The following is a 23941-nucleotide window of genomic DNA, read 5'->3' on the forward strand; positions in this document are numbered from 1 at the left end:
TTTGTTATGTACTTGCCTGCTATATTATTGATTGTTAAACCAGATTGTTTGCCACAAATGATATTGAGTTATTTAGTAAGAAGGTTATTTTCACACTTTTGTTGATTTTTATGAGTTTTTACAAAAGGCCTATTATATAAACCTTTCAGTTTGACTGTAAAACATTCAAAAAGAGGAAGTAAACCCAATTAATACCAAGTGTGTCAGCTGATTGCTCACCTGCATTAATACGGCTGATTAAAAGTGCATTATTAGTACTATCAATCGGGTCTATTTTGACATTTTTCTACCCCAACATGTCTTATTTTTGAACAGTGGATAGAAAAATATCCAAAGTACACATTTAGATGACTTGTTTATCTGTGTATGAAGATTTTTCCTCGATTTTTCCGTACATAACAGATTTCTATTCGTGAACTGTAAGCAAATGTCCACATATTTAATAAAATAATGGCTCTTTTTTACCCTATTCACCCTCAGTGTCTCCCCTTCATTTTCTTTAGCGTTACCTTGGCTAACCTCCACATATTGTTCTGAATCAAAGATTGTACTCGATGGTTCCCAGGTGGGAAACTGAGGAAAAAGGGGACACATGCTCAGCAAAAATCCTCCTCCCTTGATGAATAAAGTTTAAAAAGTAGCAAAGAGAAATAGTCGTGGCAGTGTTATCTGCTGTCAGAAGTCGTGAAGGACAAGGACAGCTGTAGTAAAGTACATTCTGCTGGCGTACACACATCTCTTTAGCTGACTTAGACAAGCTGGTGGACACTTTCTATGAACAGACAAGATATGCATGTGTGTGTTGCTCTGTGTGTGTGTGTGTGTGCCACAGAGCTTGGCTGGCAGTGAGTCTCCCACAGGATCATTTGCAACAGCGACGCAGAAGCATCCACCCTATATGGAGCCCCTGTGACACACACACACACACACACACACACACACACACACACACACACACACACACACACACACACACACACACACACACACACACACACACACACACACACACACACACACACACACACACACACACACACACACACACACACACACACACACACACACACACACACACACACACACACACACACACACACACACACACACACACACACACGTAAAAAGCATTGACTTAATCAAAATGGAAATGTTACACTTTCTGTTTTGTAGTGAGATAATATGCAGCTCAACTGACATTAAAGCTCCACCATTTTAGTTTAATGTAAATGAATTTGTCAGTTTTTCCATAAAATATCAAAACAAATACAGAACAGAAGGAGGACACGATAATGTAAAACGCAACAAGGACAAAACAAACAACAAAGAAAAACAAATAAACAAGCCAATGGACGAAAACTAGGCAAAAACAAAATAAAAACGGTTGTGTTTGTCAGCATAATAATGGAAAAAATACATCTCAGATTTTCATGAAACTTAGTGGAAGGATGAGGCATGAGCCAAGGAAGCAACCATTAAAATGTGGAGTTGAACCGATTGAAGGGTCATGATTTTTTGTTGCCCTTTCTAGGAAAACGCTTTTTCCTGGACAGCAGTGACTGGTTTTCCGAGGTGCAGCGAGACCTCCAGACAAAGCCATGAGTCAGTCGAAGTCTTTATTTATTTTTTATTGCTGCACTGACAAGCCACATAGGGTCTTGTCTGGAATCAGCACTTTTATATTAACAATTCATCCACTGTCAAAAAACACATTTCCATCTCACACATCCTGAGCTACCCGTCTTGAAACCAATGAAACAGGCAGAGCCATTAAAGGTCTATATCATGTCGTCGCTATGTCAGGATGACTAACCTACAAGAAATGCAGGGATACGGGTTTTGTCAGAGACCCTGTACCATCTGACATTTTTAGACATGCTTGCTCGTGTAGGATTTAAAACCCTGGTGTGTAAGGCTTTAAAACCCCCTTTATCCCCAGGTTTCTTCCGTCCTGTTTTGTTCTTGGCCACTACTAGAAACATATCGCTGACCTTTGCACCTATTAACCTGAAAGATATTCAAAACTGTGGCGTGATATTTGCTTGGTAGCCTGGCCAAGATGTGTAAAAGTATTATGTATATTTCCTTGTATTACGAGAGTATATCCTGTTATGTTAAATAGTTCAGACAATTACCATTTTCATTGTATCATCTCTTCAGGTCTCCATTGCATATACATTTGGTCTTTTTCCTGCGAAGGGCATTAAAACAACCTTCTTATATCTCTGCAGCCGCATTTCTCCTGCCCTTAAGATCACATCTCCATCTCTCCAGGGTGGGATATTTAGAAAGACTGTTTTTATAAGTTCTTCCCTTCTAAACTGATTTCATTTATGGGGTTAATCTTTTACATATTAAACCCAACATCCATGTTCTCCCCCCGATTGACCTAACTTGATGAGCATGGTCAAAATGCATGAACAGCTCCTTCCGAAACATGCATGATTATATGAACGCAGAATCACAGTGCTACCTCATTAGAGACTGTAAACCCCGGGGTAGCACATGGAAAATAATTGAAGAGTTCAGCACTACCGACAACGCTCAGAGCATTTTGGAATCCATTTTTACAAATAAGCACCAGCTGCAAGCGGGATGATATCTCCCCAGAAAGTAGCACAGAGATGATTTCTGTTTTAATAAAACATGTTGGCTTGTTAATAATTCCAAAACACTGCCAACAAGAATTAAGAGTCTGCAGACGTGCCAGCAGCTGTGAGGCCCAAAAACAGTGCTGAGAGCTAAGTGCTATCACATGCATGCTATTGCTAACATGTTGGTTTTTAGCAGTTAATGTCAGCTTCAGAGACATAATAAATAAACTTCAGCTCCATCTTCAGGTTAAATACTTTCATAGAATAGCATTACTGTATGTCATAACCTAACATTCACTAGTTTTCATTTATTTATCTATTTTTGGCCTTGCACCTTAGGAGGACTGTGCTTAATGTCTCTATATGTATCCCACGTACTGAGGAGGACGTGTCCAAATGAAACAAAGGGTAATAATGTGTCATAATAATACAGGAGAACACTGATCCAAGGAACAGGGATTGGACAATAAGAAAAGAGAAACTCCCGGGTAAAATCAGGACATTTGGCAAGAGTGCAACCGCTTAGCTCATACAGCAATGCAACACACTTGTAGGTTAAAGTTATAATTCAAAATGACCCATTTGGAAACATTTAAAATATGTTATGCGCTCTCTGCAAAGTGACTGACACCTCATCAGTCCCACTCCTCGACTTACCCCCTCTCAATGATCTCAGGTGAGCCTGTCGTGCTGCAGAAAGCCACCGTGACTTACGATGAGTTGTGACATGAGGGGTCAGAGACATCCGAATATTACTATCGGTGCTTCACCTGATGCTCATTTGTCCAAGTCTGTTGCAAAAAAGCTCAGAGCGCTGTCAGAGCTGCTGAACTGTGCAATTATGCCTTTTTCCCGGCTGCTTGCCCCAGGGCTGCAGCCACTAATGAGGTATGGGTGTCTGCTGTTGAACAGGGTGAATAACATTACGTATGTATATGTACAGAGGGCCTCAGGGCGCAGCTGCACCACCAGCACCTGTACCGACGACTGATTCTCATGATCCCCTGATTGCTCGGTTTTTACTTTGTTCAGTAACACACACGTCACACCTGAAAAGTGCTCCTTAATGCAGCAAAAGGCTTCATTAAAATTCAGGTGAGTAGTAATTACGAGGAAGATAATTACTACTCGGTTTGCATACGAGAACACTCAAGCATGTCATCATTTAAGCCCTTTGACATATCTTTACATATCATGAATGCAGGCGTGCTCCAATGGCATTCTGGTTCAAATGATATTCACAACTCAGTTTCTTCCCATCAGCCCGAGAAGAAGGAAGTAGCAGCTATGAATAGAAACACATTTCTGACCATTTTGGTACGAGATTAAAAACTGCTTTCGTTCAGCCCTCTCCTGCCTTGATTTTGAAAAACCTCAGAATTACTCGGGGGTCTTTGTGTGCATGTGATTCCTTCCACTGAACCAATACCTGCAACAGGACCTGTACGTGTCTGGCATCGAGTAAGGTCTAACATTTCAGGAAATTACTCACATGGTGTCGTCATGCGTAAGGATTTTCCCTTCTTGCACCACAGCCCAGACTTCAGTGTGCTGAAATCCTTCGACTGGCAGCATTGGGAGGAAATGCAGTATAATGAACCAGAGGAAGGATCCAGATAAAGAGAGGCAACCTTCATCAATATGTGAATACGAATATGTAGAAAGCAATAGAAACATATCCCTGGTGTTAGGAAGGTCAGCAGGAGCCTTTGGTCACAAAAGCTTCCGCAGCAAGATGAAGGTCAGCCAAGCGAGGTAGAATTGATTAGAAATTACAGAATAAAGAACCAGCCGTTATTATTTCCTCCTTTCTTATCTCCTTGCCTCTTAACCACGCCTTGATGCAACATTTTCCCGACTTTGCTCCAGTCCTTCCACTGACATTTAACTCAGATAGTGAGATAACCGCTGCCTCTGGATCTGCTGAACCCGCAGGAAATGTTTCTATAACTTATATCCTCATGTACATCTGTGCATGTGTGTGTCAGCGCTCGTCACCACTCAGGGACCAGAGGTAGGGTGACATTTGTGAAGGCACGTAAAACCTTGCCACTGTCTCAGCACTGTCTGTTCGGATTACAGTGTGTGTGCAGTGTCGACAGAGAAAGCTCTCAGAAAGTGTGGACAAATATCCAACTTCTGTCACGTCTGACGCAGGGACAAATGGAAACAGACAACATGACTGGAGTGCGTATTAAAAGGGGCTGGTTGAGAAGCTTATGGAAAAAGTGAGTATGTGTGATGTGCTGTGTGTACATGCAGGAAAACAGCTTGAATACTAATGAAGCGATCAACCACAATTTGACAGTTTTCTGGCATATTTTCTTCAGACTTAACTGTAATGTTATCCTCTGAAGCTGGACGAGCACTGAAATAACTGGTTTTACAAACTACTAAATGGTCAGTTGATTCAAAATAAATACATTTTATAACCAAACCCTGGTGCATTTATGGTCATATCCAGTTCTAACTAAATGCCTATCAACTTGTTTCAGATATAGCTATAAAAAAGAACTTCTTTGTTCTTTCTTATTTGTATATGATGACCTGAAGATGTGTTTGCACTGTCCAAACCTGCAGAAAGTAGCCTTATGCATTGAAATATTTAGATATCTGATACCAGGCAGCAGAAACATTATTCACAAGTCAGGCCATGTGAGAAACCCCTCCATAGGCTGAAGGACAGTAGACGGCATTGTGATGACGGCATGGAGCACAAAGGGTGCGGAAAGGCTCTGTAATGCCACGGCTCATAGTGCCCTGCTAACCTGTGCTTTCAGTTCCCATTTTAAACCACAGAGGATCATAGTCCTTGTCAGATATATGAGGGTGGCATCCCAGTGCGATAGGCGACCATTCCTGTGACTCTAACACAATTTGATAGAGGGCTTTTCACTCTCTACGCCCAACGGTAATGCATTAGCTAATCTCACTGCTGCCAAACCACTGGAGGATGAAACTATTCCTCATAGCAAACATAAAAACCCTGATGGATTTGTTGCCTAAAAACACGTTTCTCAAGACAATAATATCACCAGAAAGGCTTTGAAAGATGCATGCACATCAGAGCAAGAAGCTAAACAAGTCCAAACAGTGTGAAGCTTAATGTGTATTGATGTGTTCATGTCAGATGTCTCTTTGGATCCGTCACACGCTCCGATGATCGCCATCCTGCCCGAGAGCCACCTACACACCACATGGGGCTCTGAGACAACACTGGGATTATACAATGGAGGGAAAACAAAGGGAAGAAGGATGTCAACCTAAGATATCTAATAAATAATCTGTTTGTTTGTAGCTCTATAGAAAGACAGTGTGAAATGTATCCCTGACACACATTCGCCAACCAACCAGGTAGCACTAAAACAATTCAATTAGCCTTCAGAAAGCTGACCAGCGATATTAAACATGAGGGTGGGTAATGGTAGCAGACAGCTGGAGGTGGTCCAATAAGTGCATCACACATCAGGCACCCCAGGGCTGATTTAACTCCTCATGGTTGGATTAAACACAGCAGCATGATACTGAGCCGAGGGGCGAAGCACCTTTGAGAAGCGCTGAGCGACCACAACTCTAATTCCACAAAGGTCGAGGGTTGTTGGGACCTTACGGCTTTCTACATGTGTTTCAAGTCAAATGAAAGGTCAGAGAGAATGCTAATGTAGAGAATAATGTCACTCTACAAAAGGAATGTGAACGTGTACAGATGAGGGAAACAGCATTGACTTAATGGCGTGCTAAACGTATCATCTTTGTCTCAATAAATACAAAACATTGAAACGGAAAAACCAAAACGAAGTGTGTAAAGAAGTTCAAACTAACTGTAAAGCTTAGGGGAACAGGAGAGTTTGGTGCCAATTCTTCCTGTTCTGTGTTTTAATCCATCGTTGATAATATACAAATATATATTGATAAAAGATGCTTGAGGCATCCTAATGTGTTTCTTTCTTTGTTGTTGGAATAATCTCGTAGGAGCGCTGTCCTGTAGTCCAGGTAACCTTTGCTCTGCAGCATCATTAAATAAAGGCCTTGTGACATATCAAAGTGTGCACATGCCCCTTCCTCTTTACTCTATAAACCGGAACGCCGCCACACTTCACTGGGTTTTCTGTTTCCCAGTCTGCGGCCGGGGGTACAGTGCTGAGCGTTGGAGCGTGACTGTATTGCTTTTGCTATATTTCGCCGGCTTTGTCTCCTGGCTTTGGAGCCTGCGTACAGTAATACAGGAATGTGTGTGTGTGTGTGTGTGTGTGTGTGTGTGTGTGTGTGTGTGTGTGTGTGTGTGTGTGTGTGTGTGTGTGTGTGTGTGGTCTGCCAGACAAGGTGAGAGCGCTGACCTCTCTCAATCAGACAGGAGCAACGATCCGACTAGCGCTGACCTAATTTGTTGGGGTATCTCTGATCCGGTCACGTTACCTTCAGCAACCTGCGAGCATTTTGAATTCCCTGCAGCTGTTAGAGGTGACAGGTGGAGAGAGAAATCAGGACGGTGTTTGAAATGATCCGACTGGCTTTTCTATAATGCCTTTCTGTTGCCGGGTAAAAATACAATGGCCATAAAGATCTGGTTTTAATGTAGACCAATCCATTTTAAAACATGCATTAAAGACAAATCCTCGCAGGCGTTGGCATCTTATGAAACGATGACATTAAGATGCAATGTGGGTCGTGTGTTTCCATTCCTTAACTAAGCTCTGAGCTATAATAGGGTCTTAAATTCAGGACATATGCATAGATTCGTATACGTGCAATAGTGTCGTCGACTATTTTCTTATTCAAAATGGAAATAGGTTGATTCACGATGGGAATGTTTTTTAGTAGTTTGAATGTAAACAAGGTGCCAAAGTTCTGCAACTTCTGGAAGAAACTGAAATGTGTCTTGTTTAATCTGTCTCTACTTAACTTTATAAATATTAAATCAAATGCTTTTTGATGCACCATTAGTTCACATTTTCATGAAGAACGTCCTCTTAGATTTATCCTTGTTTCATTATCCTTTAGTTACGAAATAATGTGCACTAACCCACATGCACTTTTTGGACTGTAAAGCTAATTTCTGAAACTGAATGAGTATTTATTTGTATACAATGTTGTTGTGACTCAACAGTTATGTTAGGTTAAGTTGTGTTTTGTACTCTAGTCTTTTGTTTAGATCTTGTCACTTCCTGTTTTTATTTTGAAAGTAATCCTTCCCTCTCATTCCAGACATGATTCCAGATCCCACATTTCCTGCCTTTGTGTGTTTCCCGCCCTTGAGATTGCTTGGCCCTGCCCTGATAGTTTTCACCTGTGCCAATCCTCCCTCAGCCCTTGTGTTTCTTTGTTCCCTTGTCAGTTTGTTATGTTTCATGTCGTGAGAACCTGGGCCTTTTGACTCCTGACACTTTACTTTGAGATTTAGAGCTTTTGCCAAGTGAGTTTTGTTTTGATGTACATCTTAGTTTTTTGTTATTAAGCAAAATTCTATTTTTGGACAAATGTCTTCGAGTCCTGCTTTTGGGTCCTGTGTCCTGTGTCTCAGTTCATAACAAATGTAAGACTAAATGAGGTTAAAGTACATTAATATTATGCACTCCACTCTTTGGGCCCCTCATGAATATGAAAGCAGATGAACTGTTTCTATTACAGTATTGATCGCTCAGTCATTTCAAAAGGTCAAAATAATCCATCTGGAGCGGTACACTGAATGAATTTGACTAAACAGACAAATGTATGCGTTTAGGTTATTTGGGCGTAAGAAAGACGGCCCAGAATCTCATTGTCTTGATATTCAAGTTAACAAAAAAATTGTAAAATAGCAGCAACAGGATATAATTTACAAACTGAAACATCCAGCGAATAAATGAAGCTAATTCTTTACACTTTTCCGATTAAAAAAAAGCTGTGAAATAACTATAAACTAGAGGAACATTTGGGAGCAGTCGTCTCATTCTTCACTTCTCCCACTGGATTACAGTCATTGATTCACCCAGTGCACCCTGAGGTCAGAAAGTGGCTGTTTGCCCAATCAATGTCCACCTCACTGCCGTCTATCGGAGAATCAATAGGCCTACCTGCTTTAATCTTCCCACAGCTCCCTCTCCACCCAGGATATATCCTCCATACGGCACGGCATCCTCCCCAGCAGAGAAGACTCATATGGTTGCCCAAATTGGTCAGGATCTCCTGGGGAAGAGGAAACAGATCAATACTCTGAGAGAGAGAAGCTGTGCCGGATTCAGGCGATGCTGATTGCTGTGATTCTCCTCCGGCGAGACGATCATAATCTCATCGCTGTTGTGGAAACTGTGGAAGTTATGTGGAAAACTCACATATCAGTGTGTGACTTTTCTTACTTTAGGGAAGTTTGATAGACAGGTAATCTATAACGGAGGAAAAACAAACTGAAATATGTGGTTTGAGATGTAAAAAAAGACATGGACACTATGTGTAACCTTCATTGTCTCGAGTCCATAATATAGTGTGTGTGTGTGTGTGTGTGTGTGTGTGTGTGTGTGTGTGTGTGTGTGTGTGTGTGTGTGTGTGTGTGTGTGTGTGTGTGTGTCAGCTTGTGACCACCCCTAATACTTCCATGTCCCTTTGACATGTGCATTTTCACTCTTCTGCATGCATTTATGTGGATATTTGATTTGCACTAATCCTTGGATGATGGAAGTGATGGGAGTGGTCACCAAGCGTTTTTTGTGATCTGGATCATAAATGTATATGGTTCATAGAAATCTCTGCTGTCTGTCAACCATATGTAAAATCCTAGTTCATCTTTGAGATCTGCGTATACAGCCTGTGTTTTAGCAGCGTTTTTACAGGACACAGGATTATTACTGTGCATGCATGAATTTTGCGGGCCATCTTATCTCAGCTCCACGAAGCATTTCAGCATCTTTCACCACCCAATGCTTGGTTCTGGTATCAGACTTTGTTACATTTAGACAAAGCAAGACTAACTCTAAAAATAATCATTATACATTTTATATAATAAGGTTTTCAGAATATTACATTTCATTTTACAAATTAATGTAAAAGGAATCATACAGTAGTTTTTCTCCCTGTATCTATTTTTTAAGCTAAGCTAAGCTAACTGGCTGCTGGCTGTATAGTCTCAATGTCACATAGTCAGTTCGATTTGATCTAAAAAGAGTGAAAAACTAATGAAAGTATGATCGTGTGGATTATAACCATTATAATCAAACAGTACACAGTGACAGATATCAAATCCATCATCTGGGCACTCGCGGTGCGGCAGCAGAGCCACATGAAGGAGGTAAATAGGTTGTGACAGCACATTACAAAGCCTCTCGGTCGTGTGTTTTAAATGACGGCGAAGGACACGCAACACAGACACAGATTTGTGTTCAGGGTTGCTCTATAATTCCAATGCAATGAGTGAACGCAGGTACAGCTGCATGCTGTAGCTAAGAAGGATGTTCAGACGGTTTTAAACACTCTGCTGGCTAAATGTGAAGGAGTGAGTCCAGGACCGGACTGGGACGATAAGTCAGGCCGGGAATTATACACCCAGCCAGGCCACTCCCAGTTTGCTTTTGTGCCATTTTCCTGGATTTACTTGTCAATATTTACAGCGTTGCTGCCCATAGTGATAGCCCTAAACTTTAAATCTACTACCCCGGAATAAACATATGGACATGGGTTACTATTTTTAGAAAAAAGTGCAAATCTATTTAGGAACCTATCCATGTGAACATATTGTAAGTGGAGGTGGACCTCAAATCCTCTAGGGGGGTCCGGGGGCATGCTCCCCCGGTAAGATTTTTTTTTTAAATGTTGGACTTAAATTAAATGCATCAATCTGGTGCATTTTGAGGGGGAAATAAAGAGAGACTAAACCCATATGAAACAGAACTGTATACATTTAAATAATCATAAGTACATGGCCATAACCAATAACATCCCATATCCAATATGAAGAAACATTGAAACTTGTTTATTTATTTGTTTTTGGTTCATTTATAGTTTTGAGTGTGTCTGTGCTCCTGAACCAGCCTCACCCGTCTCCCCCCTCTCCCCCCTGCTCCTCTCCCTCCTCTCCCTCCTCTCCCCCCTGCTCCCCCCTGCTCCTCTCCCTCCTCTCCTGTCTCTCTCTTCTCCCCCCTGCTCCTCTTTGAGGCAGCAGCAAAGACTAGTTTTAGCTCTCAACAAGTTTTTAAAGTGTATCTTACCTTTTTTCACCTAGTTAATTTTTTTTAATCTATTATTAATGCATATTTTACTAATCACTCCCCCGTCAAATGGAAATATGTGTTTACATAAAACCGTTTGAGACCCACTGAGAACTTAGACTAAGTTAACTATCTAAACACAGTCCTTTACCTCACCTGAGCTGTAGTTATCAGTCTCTCACAGAGACCAATCGAGGGCAGTAGTGTATGATCTGTATGAAAGTGGCCATGTTGGCAGGCCACATCACGTAGACAGCCAGTCACCCTCTGTGAGGCAGAGTCAGACCCACATTTGCGCTGCGTTGCGTTCACAATACATACATAAAAAAAAAGATTCCTCAGGCCAGCAGGCCACTTAGCAGGCCAGGCCATCGGGGAACCTCCCGGTCCTCCCCATGGCCAGTCCGGGCCTGTGTGAGTCGCTTAGCTTAGCGTAAATACTGCAAACAGCTAGCCTGGCTCTGTCCAAAATAATTCTGCCTCCCAGTTTGTCAACACTTCATATATATTTTAATGCAAGGTAAGCTTCCTTTGGATCCAACTTTTGAGTAAAAAGCGCCAAACTATTCCCCTTCTTGTGAAATAAAGTGTGTTTTATTCTCTAAGGCTCAAGATACAAATGGGTTTTTCCACTTCTCTGCCAGGAAGTGTGCAGCCATGTGTAAATATGCTCAGCGAATCCTCAAATGATTGTTGCTGTAGATACTCGCCCATCTTCTACTCCTCCTCACTCTGCAAAGGTTAAACAACTCTACCCTTTACCTCTGCACACAAAATGTCACCGTCCATTGCTTATTTTCACACACACACACACACACACACACACACACACACACACACACACACACACACACACACACACACACACACACACACACACACACACACACACACACACACACACACACACACACACACACACACACACACACACACACACACACACACACACACACACACACACACACACACACACAGAAGATGAGGGTCAAGGACAGGTGGGGCCTCAGAGAGACATTGTTGAAAGCTGATGGCCTCTCCAGAACAAACACAGAGCGGGGTAAATGAAAGAAAGCTATCAGAAGAAGCAGCTGTATTGCTTGTGACAAGGCACTGATGGGATGGAGAGGCTCCTACAATATAGAAAGCCTCACCATCAGCAGTTCTGAGCCTGAAGGTAATGGGCAAATAACATGCATTCACTTCCTCGCTGATGCACTCGCGGCGAAAGTACAGCACTTTGGTTGCTGCGAGAGTGCTTTCTTTTGTCGCCTCGCCGAGGGTTTGTACATCTGGCCGCCGCCATTCCTCCCTGCAGATAAACCCCCATCTCTGTCTTGCTTACTGTCAAAGCATGTTTTTGCTGAGCATCCAAAATGGCCTGTAATGTCAGGCTGCTTCTGTTCCCCACTAAACAGAACCAGCCGTGATATGAAATGGATTCATTTTCCCCCTGAGAGATGGAGGTACCAGCAGAGCGCCACTCGATTACCCAGTGGCACTTTGGTGACCTTGCACAAGACGACCTCTCCGTCCCACTGAGCTCTGCTTTTTCTATTTCTTCTCTCAAAGGAGACGACAAGTCCTCCATCACAGCACGAGCTGATTGATGCGCTCGCTGCATGACCCCATGTTTGACAAGAATGACGGCAAATCCATTCTCACGTCTGTATTCCAGCATGCTGTCGAGCAGGGTAATGGGGTTTGCGAGGGGCAAAAAAAAAAGTCTTCTATTTTATGTTATTTGTAGAGTTTCACATCTTGTTCTGATTGAACTCAAAGTAAATGAGATTTTCCTTGTTAACAAACCACACATTTGCCCCTTGAACCGAAACCCCCTTTTGTAAAATAAGCACTGAGAGCAGTAACCGCAGCAACAAAGGGCTGCGGACAGGATCGTTTCAACATGCTGAATCAGTGGGATCATGCAAAACATTTCATCTGCTTTCACAGTCACACTGAAGCTAATGCTACACGGTGAACACGCAGGATGTGTGTTGGCCCCATCGTGTTCAGTTTGTATCATCACTTTAAGCTGGTTTTACTCGTAAACAAACAAAAAAACCATGAGAATGAAACAATGGCGACGGGAGAAGTCACATTGTGCATCGACTACAGCTGACAAGCAGAATGAATCACATCCTGCATCGTCTCATTGGAACGATCTGCTGGAGCTCTGAGATGAAACGCTGTCCGACAAGAAGAGACGTTTACACGAAACGCAAGTGTTTGTGGGGGATTTCTGACTTGACCTTTGACCTTTGCTTGTGATCATATTAAGGGTTGTCTTGGAGGAGGAAGAAGTCGGTCACAAGTCACGATGCGTCAGCATGATGGAGGTCAAGTTATAGTTCACACAGCAGCTGATTCTTCTCCTCAAAGAAACAGCTATGCTATGCTAACACTGTGAAGTTGTTAACATGACTATAAAGCATTCACAGATTCTTAGTCACAGTGGAGTGTCTTTTAAGCACCTTCCCACATCCTGTGTGTTTGGACAGATGTGGTGTCTTGCTCCACCACCTGACCTTGTGTAACGTTATTAATGAAGGTGAACGGAGGAAAGAAAACATCAACGCACCCAAAGTTATTTCATGTGGAGGTCATTGCGTCTCCCTTGGATACAGAGAGCAGGATTTTTACTGAGAAAAAAGTCCCCATAAATGTAATATTTCAATATATAGCAATAAACAATATTTGATATGTCTTGTACCGTGCAGGGAAAGCTATTTATTCCTCTATTATTAACACCTGGATGTCTCCACAACACTTTTCCAGCATGTTTCGTGGAAAAGATACTATTCATTTCTAATCAACTGGAAAATACAAACAAAAGCATTTTTTGATCAATTAGATTTAAAAAAAAGTGTATTAGTTAAAAAAAACCTCTTTGCTAAAATTAAAATCAAGTTTTCTGAATGAATGAAATGTTGAAATATGCAAACGAGGTAGTTTGCATTCAATATTTGTTTTTGTTTTTTTGCATGCATTTCAAAAAGAGGAATGTACATTTTGGAGAAAGCCAGGTTAAAAAATGTACAATGTTTTAGCCTCTCGTGTAACGCCATTTGCAGAATTGTATTATTTCCAGAAAACTCAGATTTGAGATGTTTTGTTTATCTCAGCCTCTCGTCACTAAATGAGTTTCTCAGTCAGCGCACATTAATGCTGTTGGAAGCACTTCGTTACTCTCCTTCCTCCTCACATTGTTCCTCACGCTCCGAGCTGCAGCGACATTAGTCTGCAGAGCCTTGACGACCGGTGACAGTGATCAGATTAACACACACACACACACACACACACACACACACACACACACACACACACACACACACACACACACACACACACACACACACACACACACACACACACACACACACACACACACACACACACACACACACACACACACACACACACACACACACACACACACACACACACACACACACACACACACACACACACACACACACACACACACACACACACGAGCAGTTGCTGCAGCACAGTCTAATGAAGTCTCCATATTTAAAATATCAGCTGCCCGTGTGTCAGTCTGGGACTAAACCGTGGTGACTGTGCACAGAGCGCTGATACAGGAAGTGTTCAGCAGTGCTGCACTGACACCCTGAGGCCTCACGCGTCTTAAACAACAACATGAAGTCATTCACAGCTTTTCTTCTATGCAAAGAAAACTATTCTCCATTAACGCACGTGCAATTTGGAATAATTGAACTTATAGCACGACCAGAAATTGTGGTGTGGCATGAGACAAATTAACTCTGAAGCAAATTCATTTAAAAGCAATAAGCGGCCTTATCACCATTTTACAGAGTGTGCAAAACGTTGGCTCTGTGAGATATCATACAGCATCCTGCGGGAATATGTCACTGCTCATTTAATCCGTGGCTCGCTGCAACACTTCCCTCAAACAGGCAGGAAACAAAAGGAAGCCGAGAGAAAGGAAAACACAACTCTTGTTTCATTAAATGAGGAGGAAAGCTGAGAGCAATCAATGCACAGCATGCCATTTTCCTATCCACTGACTCAGAGACTCAGGGTAGGGATCTTGTTATTTGAAAACTTCACATGAATTCAGTTTGATTGACAGCAGCTGAAGCCTGTAAATATATACATACGATCCCAGGCAGGCATGTTAAAGTGCACTTTCATCAATATTGTGTCAAGGCTTACACATTCAAAGAGAGTAAACACATTATTATTGATTAAAAGCCACATTGGTGTCTCGAGGCAGGTCCTCTAAGCACGATAATCTATATTTCTTCCAGTGTATGTGATACAATTAGGAGATAAGAAGACATAGGTGGCAACGTGCTAGCTTTAAAATCATTTAAAACATTTTAAAGCCCTGAAGTGGACATTTTTAGACCCTATGTTTCAGCTTTTTCTGCTCATTTCTCTTTTAAATCTTTACTTAATTGAAGTCCAGAGTGACAGAGCATGCATTCTGAGTGTTTCAAAGACATCCTTGCTTTGCAGCGTCCACATTCAAAGAAAGTAAACACATTGTTATTGATTAAAAGCCACATTGGTGTAGAGGCAGCCCCTCTAAGCATGATAATCTATATTTCTGTGATACAATTAGGAAATAAGACATTATGCGCCAACGTGCTAAATTTAAAATCATTCAAAAGTTTAGAAATGGACATTTTTAGACCCTGTGTTCCAGCTTTGTGTGCACACTTCTCTTTCCAACCATGCTGTGAGTTTACTTAATTGAAATCCAGGATGTTGGAGCATGCATTCAGAGTGTTTCAAAGACATCCTTGCTTTGCAGCGTCCACTGAGGTTCAGCAGATGTGACAGCGGGCTGTAGAGACCACCGTGCTCTGCAGTGACACTCTGTCCACTCACATCAGCAGCGTCATTTCCCCACAGCGGCCTGTCACTGCTCGCCTCTAACCACCTGCTCAGGGGGAAGAAGGCACCTGCCCACATCTGGCGCCTCTGCAGCCGCCCAGTCCCTGTTTTTATGGGTCACCAGGCGAGTGTTACAGTAGGCATCTTTCTGATGGCCGTGCACCAAAAGATGCAGCAAGTAGAGATGGTTTTTTGGTACTGCTTCTGAAATGCTTAATAATGACCACTGAATATGACTTAGTGAGGATGCTTTTATTTCCTTTTGTAGCTATACATCCCAGATTCAGGTTCTTTATTTGTCCCCGTAGGTAGATTTAGTTTGCAGATAAAAAGACAAGGGATCCATCCTGACACACTCTTAAAGCAAACACAGACAACAGACACATCTCTAATAAAAGAACTGATAAAAGTACACCCTGTACTCCGTTAAAAACATTTAAAAAGACAAACACTAGTACAAACATGGACATTCATCCCTTGACCACATTGGTTCACATGTTGATACTCTACACATTCTTGGTTACAGTTAGGTGAGAAGATTGATATCACGCAAATGCTAGAGCCAGGGTTAGCCTAGCTTAGCATAAAGACCGGAAACAGGGGGAAACATCTAGCCTGGCTTTTGTAAAAGGAACAAGCCTACAAGATCCTCTGAAGCTTATATTAACATGGACTCGAGATAATGAGGAGGCACATTTTAGATTCTGCACACTCACATGTTACTTGTTTGAAAAAAGAAATTCATGAAATATAATTTCCGAATCCAATTTTCCAACTACGGATTAAATGGAGCCAAAACAGAAATAACATAAAAAGAAAACGTGAGATTAAATTTCCTCTTGAAGTTGCACAGCATTAAATAACTTTTGAAGTTTAATTGGCAAAAAACACTTCACAACTAATTTCGAGACTGAAATCTACTTTTACTAAAACAGAACTACATGTCTCTCTGGTGTTGGATTTTACTTGTGCACTTATATTGACCATATTTCTATTCCCAAAGAGGAGGAATTAAAGATAGATTCATGATTGATACTTTAAGTGGCGTTCGGTGCATTCCTCAAGAGAAGAAAGTAAAGTTAAAAAAAATACGCAGTCAGGAGAGGTTTCTCAATACTCTAATTTCCCCTCCTCGACTCCTCGGTCCTCCGCTCGCATCTCCTGTGGGCGGGACTAAGTCTCGAGGATAGGAGTCGAGGAGGGGAAATTAGAGTATTGAGAAACCTCTAGGGACGATCGTTTTTCTGCAACCCTCTTCTTGTATCATCACACTTTTAAGTGTCGATCTATTCACTCCTCTTTCCTCGGGGACCCGTTGTGCCAATAATGAGTTTGTTATTAAAAGCCTGGCAGCTTTTTAATGTCCAAAAAAGAAAGTGCTCAGCAGGACGTTCACGAGCCTGCTGCCTCTGCAGAAGCAACAAATCATCTGAGGGGGTTTTGATGAAGCTAAAATGTCATAGCATGTCAGCAGAAAATACGTTTAAAAGGTCTCAGAGGTGACAACTGGTTCTGCATGCATACATTCCACATTATGCTGCACTTCTATCATTATCATAAAGATCTCCAGACACTGGAGGTAGAAAGCACTTAAACATGTAAATCTGTAAGATGTTTGCCTCCCACGCTGCACCTGCTTTCTCTGTGACGGCGCCAATCTGCTGTTATTCTCCTCGAGTCCTCAAGGTACAAACATGTTCAGCAAACACCGCCGAGAGCCCTCTCTCTCCGACTTAATCCTGATCCCTTTGTTTTGCAGAGAAAACAAGTGACGACTATTATGAGATATGCATCTTGCTTTTGTTAATCCTCTGCCTGGAACATACTCGCGATTTAACTCCCTGTAACTACAAAACAAAACGAGCCTGAAGCCTCAGTCTGGTCGCTTTCACCATCAAAAGGCTGCGGCTGGACTCCAAGCTGATTGCAGACGCATGAGAACTTATTATGGATGACGATCAGACAAAGAACAACTTAATTCTTACAGTAATTTCCCTCTTGGTCACATTAAGTTTGATTCCCTTGTCCCGCCTTGTCTCCACCAGTCTCCGCCGCCATGTGAGTTAAATAATCCCGTCAATTCTGCTTTCTTTTGTTCAGCTTTTGAGTTTCATATGTTCAGAAACTACAAAGAGAGTGAGAGTAAACCTTGCGTGTCATGCCAAAATACACAATTTTCTTCAATTTATTGACAAAAGGAGTGGGTATTTGAATAGGACATGGCATGTTTGTGTCTGCACGCCTTTGCAAGAATCAAATTAGATACAAATCGAAACATATTGTGTTACGTCATGGCAAAATAAAAACTCCTTTGAGAGCCGAGGAGATAAGTCCTCACTGGACAATGATATGCTAATTATTATACAACCACAAAAACTTATATAACACACTACAGGAAAGGGAAAACCCAAGGAGCATCAGAGGGCCTCTTAACAGAGATCATAAAAAAGGATGAGTCTCTTGCTACTCTATGAAGTAAATCCCATAAAAACCATAAAGATGCAATTCAATATAGATAAAAAATATGCTTCATCTAGCAGAAATACAAGAGAACTGTTAAACAATACCACACATGTAACCCATGCACAACATGTTCATCACACATTGCATTATTACATGACTTGTTAGACGCTTTTATCCAAAGCTTTTGATACCGTCGATCATCGCATTTTGAAGCAGAGGCTAGTCAGTATAGGCATATCCCGCCATGCAGTGGGGTGGTTTGGGAACTACCTCTCTGAAAGGTCCCAATGTGTTCAGTTTGATGGGTTAAAAATCACGAATGGTGTTCCACAAGGTTCTGTTTTAGGTCCGCTTTTATTCTCCATATATTAATAGTTTAGGTGAAAATGTCGAAGGAGCAACCTTACATTTTTATGCGGACGATGCCGTGATGTACGGTGCAGGTCCCTCGATTAACGAGGCTGTTGTTAAATTACAGGCTGTTTTTAACATTATTCAGACTCAGCTCTCTGAACTCAAGCTTCTTTTAAATGTGGATAAAACCAAGGTAATGCTCTTTTCTAAAGCTAAAGCTAAAAATACACCAGAGACTGCTTTGGATATTGTAACTACGCAAGGAATACAACTTGAAGTGGTTACCTGTTACAAATACTTGGGTATCTGGCTTGATGATTGTCTCTCTTTTACATGTCATGTCAATAACCTGCTTAAAAAGCTGAGGGTTAGGCTAGGTTTCTTTTACAGGAACAAGTCCTGTTTCTCGCTTGAGGCCAGGAAAAGGCTCTGTGACCTTTTGACCTGTGCTGGACTATGGTGATTTGTTATATATGAATGCACCTGCCAATTACCTGAGCGAGTTAGATGCTGCGTATCACAGCGCACTGAGATTTTTGACAAATTGTAAAGCACTTACGCATCACTGTACCCTGTATACCAAGGCGGTTTTGCCATCACTTCCTGTACGGAGGCTCAGTCACTGGTACTTTTTCATTTACAAAGCCATGTTGGATAAAGTACCATCTTATATCTGCTCCCTGATCTCTCGGCGAATTGAAAGTACTTATTGCCTGAGATCTCATGCTATGGTTTTATTAAATGTGCCAAGTGCTAGGACTGTCTTAGGGAAGGAAGCTTTTATGTGTGCAGCTCCACTAACTTGGAACAGTCTGCAAAAAGAAAGGAAAATTACCAAGCTGGTACCACTACATGTTTTTAAAGCTCGGTTGGATGCTACAAAATCAGATGCAGTTGGTACCTGTACATGTGGAAAGATATGTAAATTGTAATCCCTGTAAATGTTGCTGTATGATGTCCTTTTGTTGTTTATGTTTTTATGTCTTCATGTGGAACCTACTGCTGCAGGTCTCCCTTGAAAAAGAGATCATTGATCTCAATTGGATTTCACCTGGATGAATAAAGGTTTTGAATTGAATCGAATACTGTGGGCAATCCCCACAGGAGCACTTTGGGGTGAAGTGTCTCAGGGACACAACGACATGCTGACTGCAGCGGGGTTTGAACCTGTGACCCCCTGATCCGAGCACCAACGCACAACCCACTGCACCACACGCCGCCCTCAGGCGACGTTATAAGGTCGGTATGCTGAAGGGTATCTGAGAGTTAAATTAAGGTTTAATTTAAAAGGTTAAAGGTTGAGGGAGAATTGATTACTATTCAAAAAGAAAACCGTTTCCCTTTCGGGGCAAAGGAGCTTATTTTAGATGGCCTTACAAAACAAAACATAATAATATATATATAAAAAAAAGAACAGCAACAAGAACCTCCACATACTGCATTCCTCCTCTCAGAACCATAATTATGTTTGTACTTCAGCGAAGGGGAGGTTGTAAACACGCTTTCCAACGAGTAAATCTGTCCTCACATGAAGACACACACACACACACACACACACACACAAGGTCCTTCCAATGACATTGTGTGCAATAACCAAAGGGCAAAGTGTGCGTGTGCGTGTGCATGTGCGTGTGTGTGTGTGTGTGGAGCAGGACATCATGTTTACACAATCTGACAAGCAAATCTATGAAATAGGAAAATAGCTCAGCCACTGGAGTAAAAAGTCTGCAGCTTCACAATTTGAAAATATAAGTCTTCTACAAAACACATCCCAGATATGACATATCTGGGTCCCCACCAGCGAGGAAAATCATCTCAGAGTCACACAAGTGGAGTCACAACAACTCGCTGTCGTGTTTGTGCTCCGCGAGGCTTCAGTGAGTCACTTCAGGATTTCAGGTTTAAATTCTCAAGCTGCTCAGAGTTTCTCAAAAGCACATTAGCGCTATTTATACACGTAAACAGTTACTGAGCAGAACACACAGAAACGTTTACCTGATTCCTGATATAGATTTCTTTAGTTAAATACAATCACCCAGGCTTCAAAATGCAAAAGACAGATCTGTGTTTACAGTAAAGGACACACACAGGCGTTATCAACGGGGTCTTGCACTACGCCAGGATGTATATATGTGTGTGTGTGTGTGTGTGTGTGTGTGTGTGTGTGTGTGTGTGTGTGTGTGTGTGTGTGTGTGTGTGTGTGTGTGTGTGTGTGTGTGTGTGTGAAGAGCACAAGATAGAAACTAGAGACATGATCTAAAGGTCAACTGTAACCCTTCTTCTTGTCATGGCTCCTGTAAAAACAAATAGCAGGTCACTGTGAGAGAGATATGAAAAAGTATGGTCATTTCATTGGTACAAATATATAGAATTTAGTTTTTAAATGAGTGAATGTACTCACAATAAAGTTACCCAACCTACTGTACTCCATATACTGTCCTTTTGCTTATTCTACTTTTCCAACATGTCAGCAAGTTTGCTCGTCGCCGCTCTATCGAGATTTACTTGAAAGACGACGTTTCTCTCGCAAAGCCTCTGGAAAACGACTCCCACTGCCGTCCTCTGGCTTTCACATCCTCACATCCTCCCCACATCTCCACTCCACAGCGTGTAGGAAGCAAGTGGAAAACACACAGGAGATAATAACTAATGTGTCAAACCTGGAGCGAGATCAAAGCCGCCCGGCTGACAAGAAACCTTCCTACCAGCAGCAGCAGTACGTAGGGGGGATTTACATGTTATGCAATGCTGTCGAATTAACACTCAAAATAACCCCCGAAGTTCTAAATGAAACATTTGCCGTCACCTCGCATTGAACCCAACAACCTAAACATCCTTCCAGCAGCAAACACTCAATCTGTCTGCAGCAGAATACATAGAATGTTCTTTAAAAAAAAAAAATACAATTAAAGCAACACAATTTAAATAAGTCAGAAATAAAGTTGATTTGATATATTTCTGGTTACATTGACAATTCAAGAGCACAATATTTAATGCAAAAACTTAATGTAGGAGAGAAGCTGCTCCTGAACAGCTGTCCAATGTAAGCATCACATAAAAAAACTGTACAATAAGTGTCTTAACTGATGAGGGTGCTGAATCAAATATTTAACAGGCTATTCAAATATGTGGCTTGTAGTAAAAAAAAAAGAATACATAGAATAGGTTTTTTACAAATGCCTCTTTCAGCCATTTGTTAATTGGTCTTCTATGTTGTTGCTTTTCAGTGTGAGGACATGGATGGATCTTTTTTTACTTTGGCACATGTCACATCAGTCACCTGAGTTTTTGTGACAGCTTCAATACCTTTCACAAGTATCTCATGTTCCACTTCCACAAAGTCTCACAAGCTTCTTTTCAAATGCTTCAGTATGTGGAAGACATTGTTTCTTAATGTATTATTCACTGTGGTACTACAGTATGTGAATTCCTGACAGCTGTCTTTTTTCCGAAGCAGATGTCTTTGTTGTTGCTAATGTACATTGTCACTAATGCTTATATCTTACAATAGTTTTTGAAAAGCAAGTTAGAGTAGGTCTAATCCCAATAACGCTTCATTTGGTGTTGACTTGTTCGCTGTTTTAGGATATCAGTTCCGTTGTGGGAAATGCATCTTATTAGTGACACATTAAAATGACTTATTCACATGTAGCCTTACCAATCAGTTGTATCTACAATGAAATCAAATCAAAGAGATCTGACCGTTTTGGCAATTTCAAATGTCATTTTTACATGTGAAATTATATTTTTAACATGGTTTTAAAATATCTTAAAATTACATTTCCAGTCAAATGTCTTGTTGTTTTAGAGAATATGTTTTAGAGCAATGCATCTATGTAATACAAATCTATGTCTACAATGTTAAGATGTAATATTTAAAAAGGTCTAGTGGAGAAAGAGTGACATTGATTCAAAATGCACGTATATTAGGAGGGTTGAAATAAGGGTTTCATATTCTGAGGTATGCAGAAACAACATTGTGCAGATATGAAACATCACAGGAAGTCAAACGGAGTATCAGGAATCAGAAGCATTTTAAAAGGGAAGTCAGCTTCCAGGATGTTTAGAGAGACCGGCCCTCGTTCTGTTTCCCCTTTGAACTCTGCCAGTTTCAACCCCAGCTGAGAGGAAGGAAGGACGAAAGGAGAGAGGAGGAAAGAGGGGGGGGGGAACTTCCTACAGAGGAGATGAAGTCAGTTCACAGAAAAAGAGCTGCTTCGCGACACACTGCTCCAAAGTGCCATCAAGAGGTCAAAGGGGTAAAGAAAACACAGCGGTCCTCCAGTTATACTTCCAGTTCGTAGAGATACTAAAAGTGCTCCATGCTAACATTAAAAGACAATCAGTGTCTGCAGGGAGGAAACAGGAAGCATTGTCCTAATCATGTGAATAATTCATATGCATTTACAATGAGGTACAGTGCTACGACTATTTATCATTTTTACTAGTGCAGGGTCCAATCAGAGACGGCCATTTCTTGACTCCTAGAAGTGCTACTTGCTACTGGACATCACTTAAGGGACGTTATAACAATCGGCTTGACTTTTAAATATAGTACAGCTAAAGTGTTAAAAACCTGGAGAACGGAGGGACTGATATTTGGGTTCCTCTTAGTATCTGTAGGAACCAAAAGAAACAACAACACAAACAAAAACAACTGGAAAAATGTCAATTTCACAGTCCACAAGAATTGTCTAACGCCAAAAGTGCATTTGAAAAGGCCAACATATAATCCAAGCAAAGTAGAAACGCATCCTAAATCAAACTGACCTCTTTATATCTGTACCAACCAGAGGCAACAACACCAACAAAAATAAGTGGGGAAATGTAAATGTCACAGCACACAAGAGTTGTCCATCTCCAAGAAAGACTCCAACATATAATCCAAGCAAAGAAGAAACGCATCCTCGAACTCACCTGCAGTCGTGAAGAAGAAAGCACAATCCTCCTGGTCCTCAGAGTCCACTTGTCTCAGTGTTCCTGTTCCAGATCGAGTTTACACGGTACACAAAATAGTTAATTCACGCTGTGGTGAGCGGCCAGGCCTCTCTCTTTCCTCGTCTGTCTCAAAACAAGCAAATCCCCTCTTCCAAACAATCCCCTCTTCCTTATTTCCCCCCTTTGCACCTGTGGGGAAAAGCACACCTGATCAATGAGAAACACTAGGTGGATAAATCAAACATTAGCTTGCATGTGAGAGAAGGAGCGCTTGTTTTTGAAAGTTTAACGGCACATTAGAAGACAAAGAGATCGAGGCAAATACTCTTTCAATATTTTAGTAGAGACTTTTTGTTACGTGCATTATTTATCAGCTTACCCACTTTTTAATTCATCTTACATCACTTCCAGAGGCGGATTGTGCGGTGCAATAAATGTCATCGGGATTGTGATCTATAAGTGCTAATGCTCTTCAGATTATAATTTAATGAAGATGTTATTATAGACAATAGATACGTAATGAAATAT

General features: G+C 41.4%; 1 long non-coding RNA gene across 1 annotated transcript; it reads right to left on the reverse strand.

Annotated features, from left to right (window-relative positions):
* Nucleotides 1–1254: 1254 nt before the first annotated feature.
* Nucleotides 1255–23591, reverse strand: LOC307033802. Its single transcript, XR_013806651.1, has 3 exons — nucleotides 23393–23591; nucleotides 8648–8759; nucleotides 1255–5810 (listed from the first exon to the last, which is right to left on the reverse strand). It is a non-coding gene; the product is annotated as an uncharacterized lncRNA (long non-coding RNA).
* Between the last annotated feature and the right edge of the window lie 350 nt (nucleotides 23592–23941).

This window comes from Notothenia rossii, assembly GCF_949606895.1.
Source record: "Notothenia rossii genome assembly, chromosome: 3".
Lineage (NCBI taxonomy): Eukaryota > Metazoa > Chordata > Actinopteri > Perciformes > Nototheniidae > Notothenia > Notothenia rossii.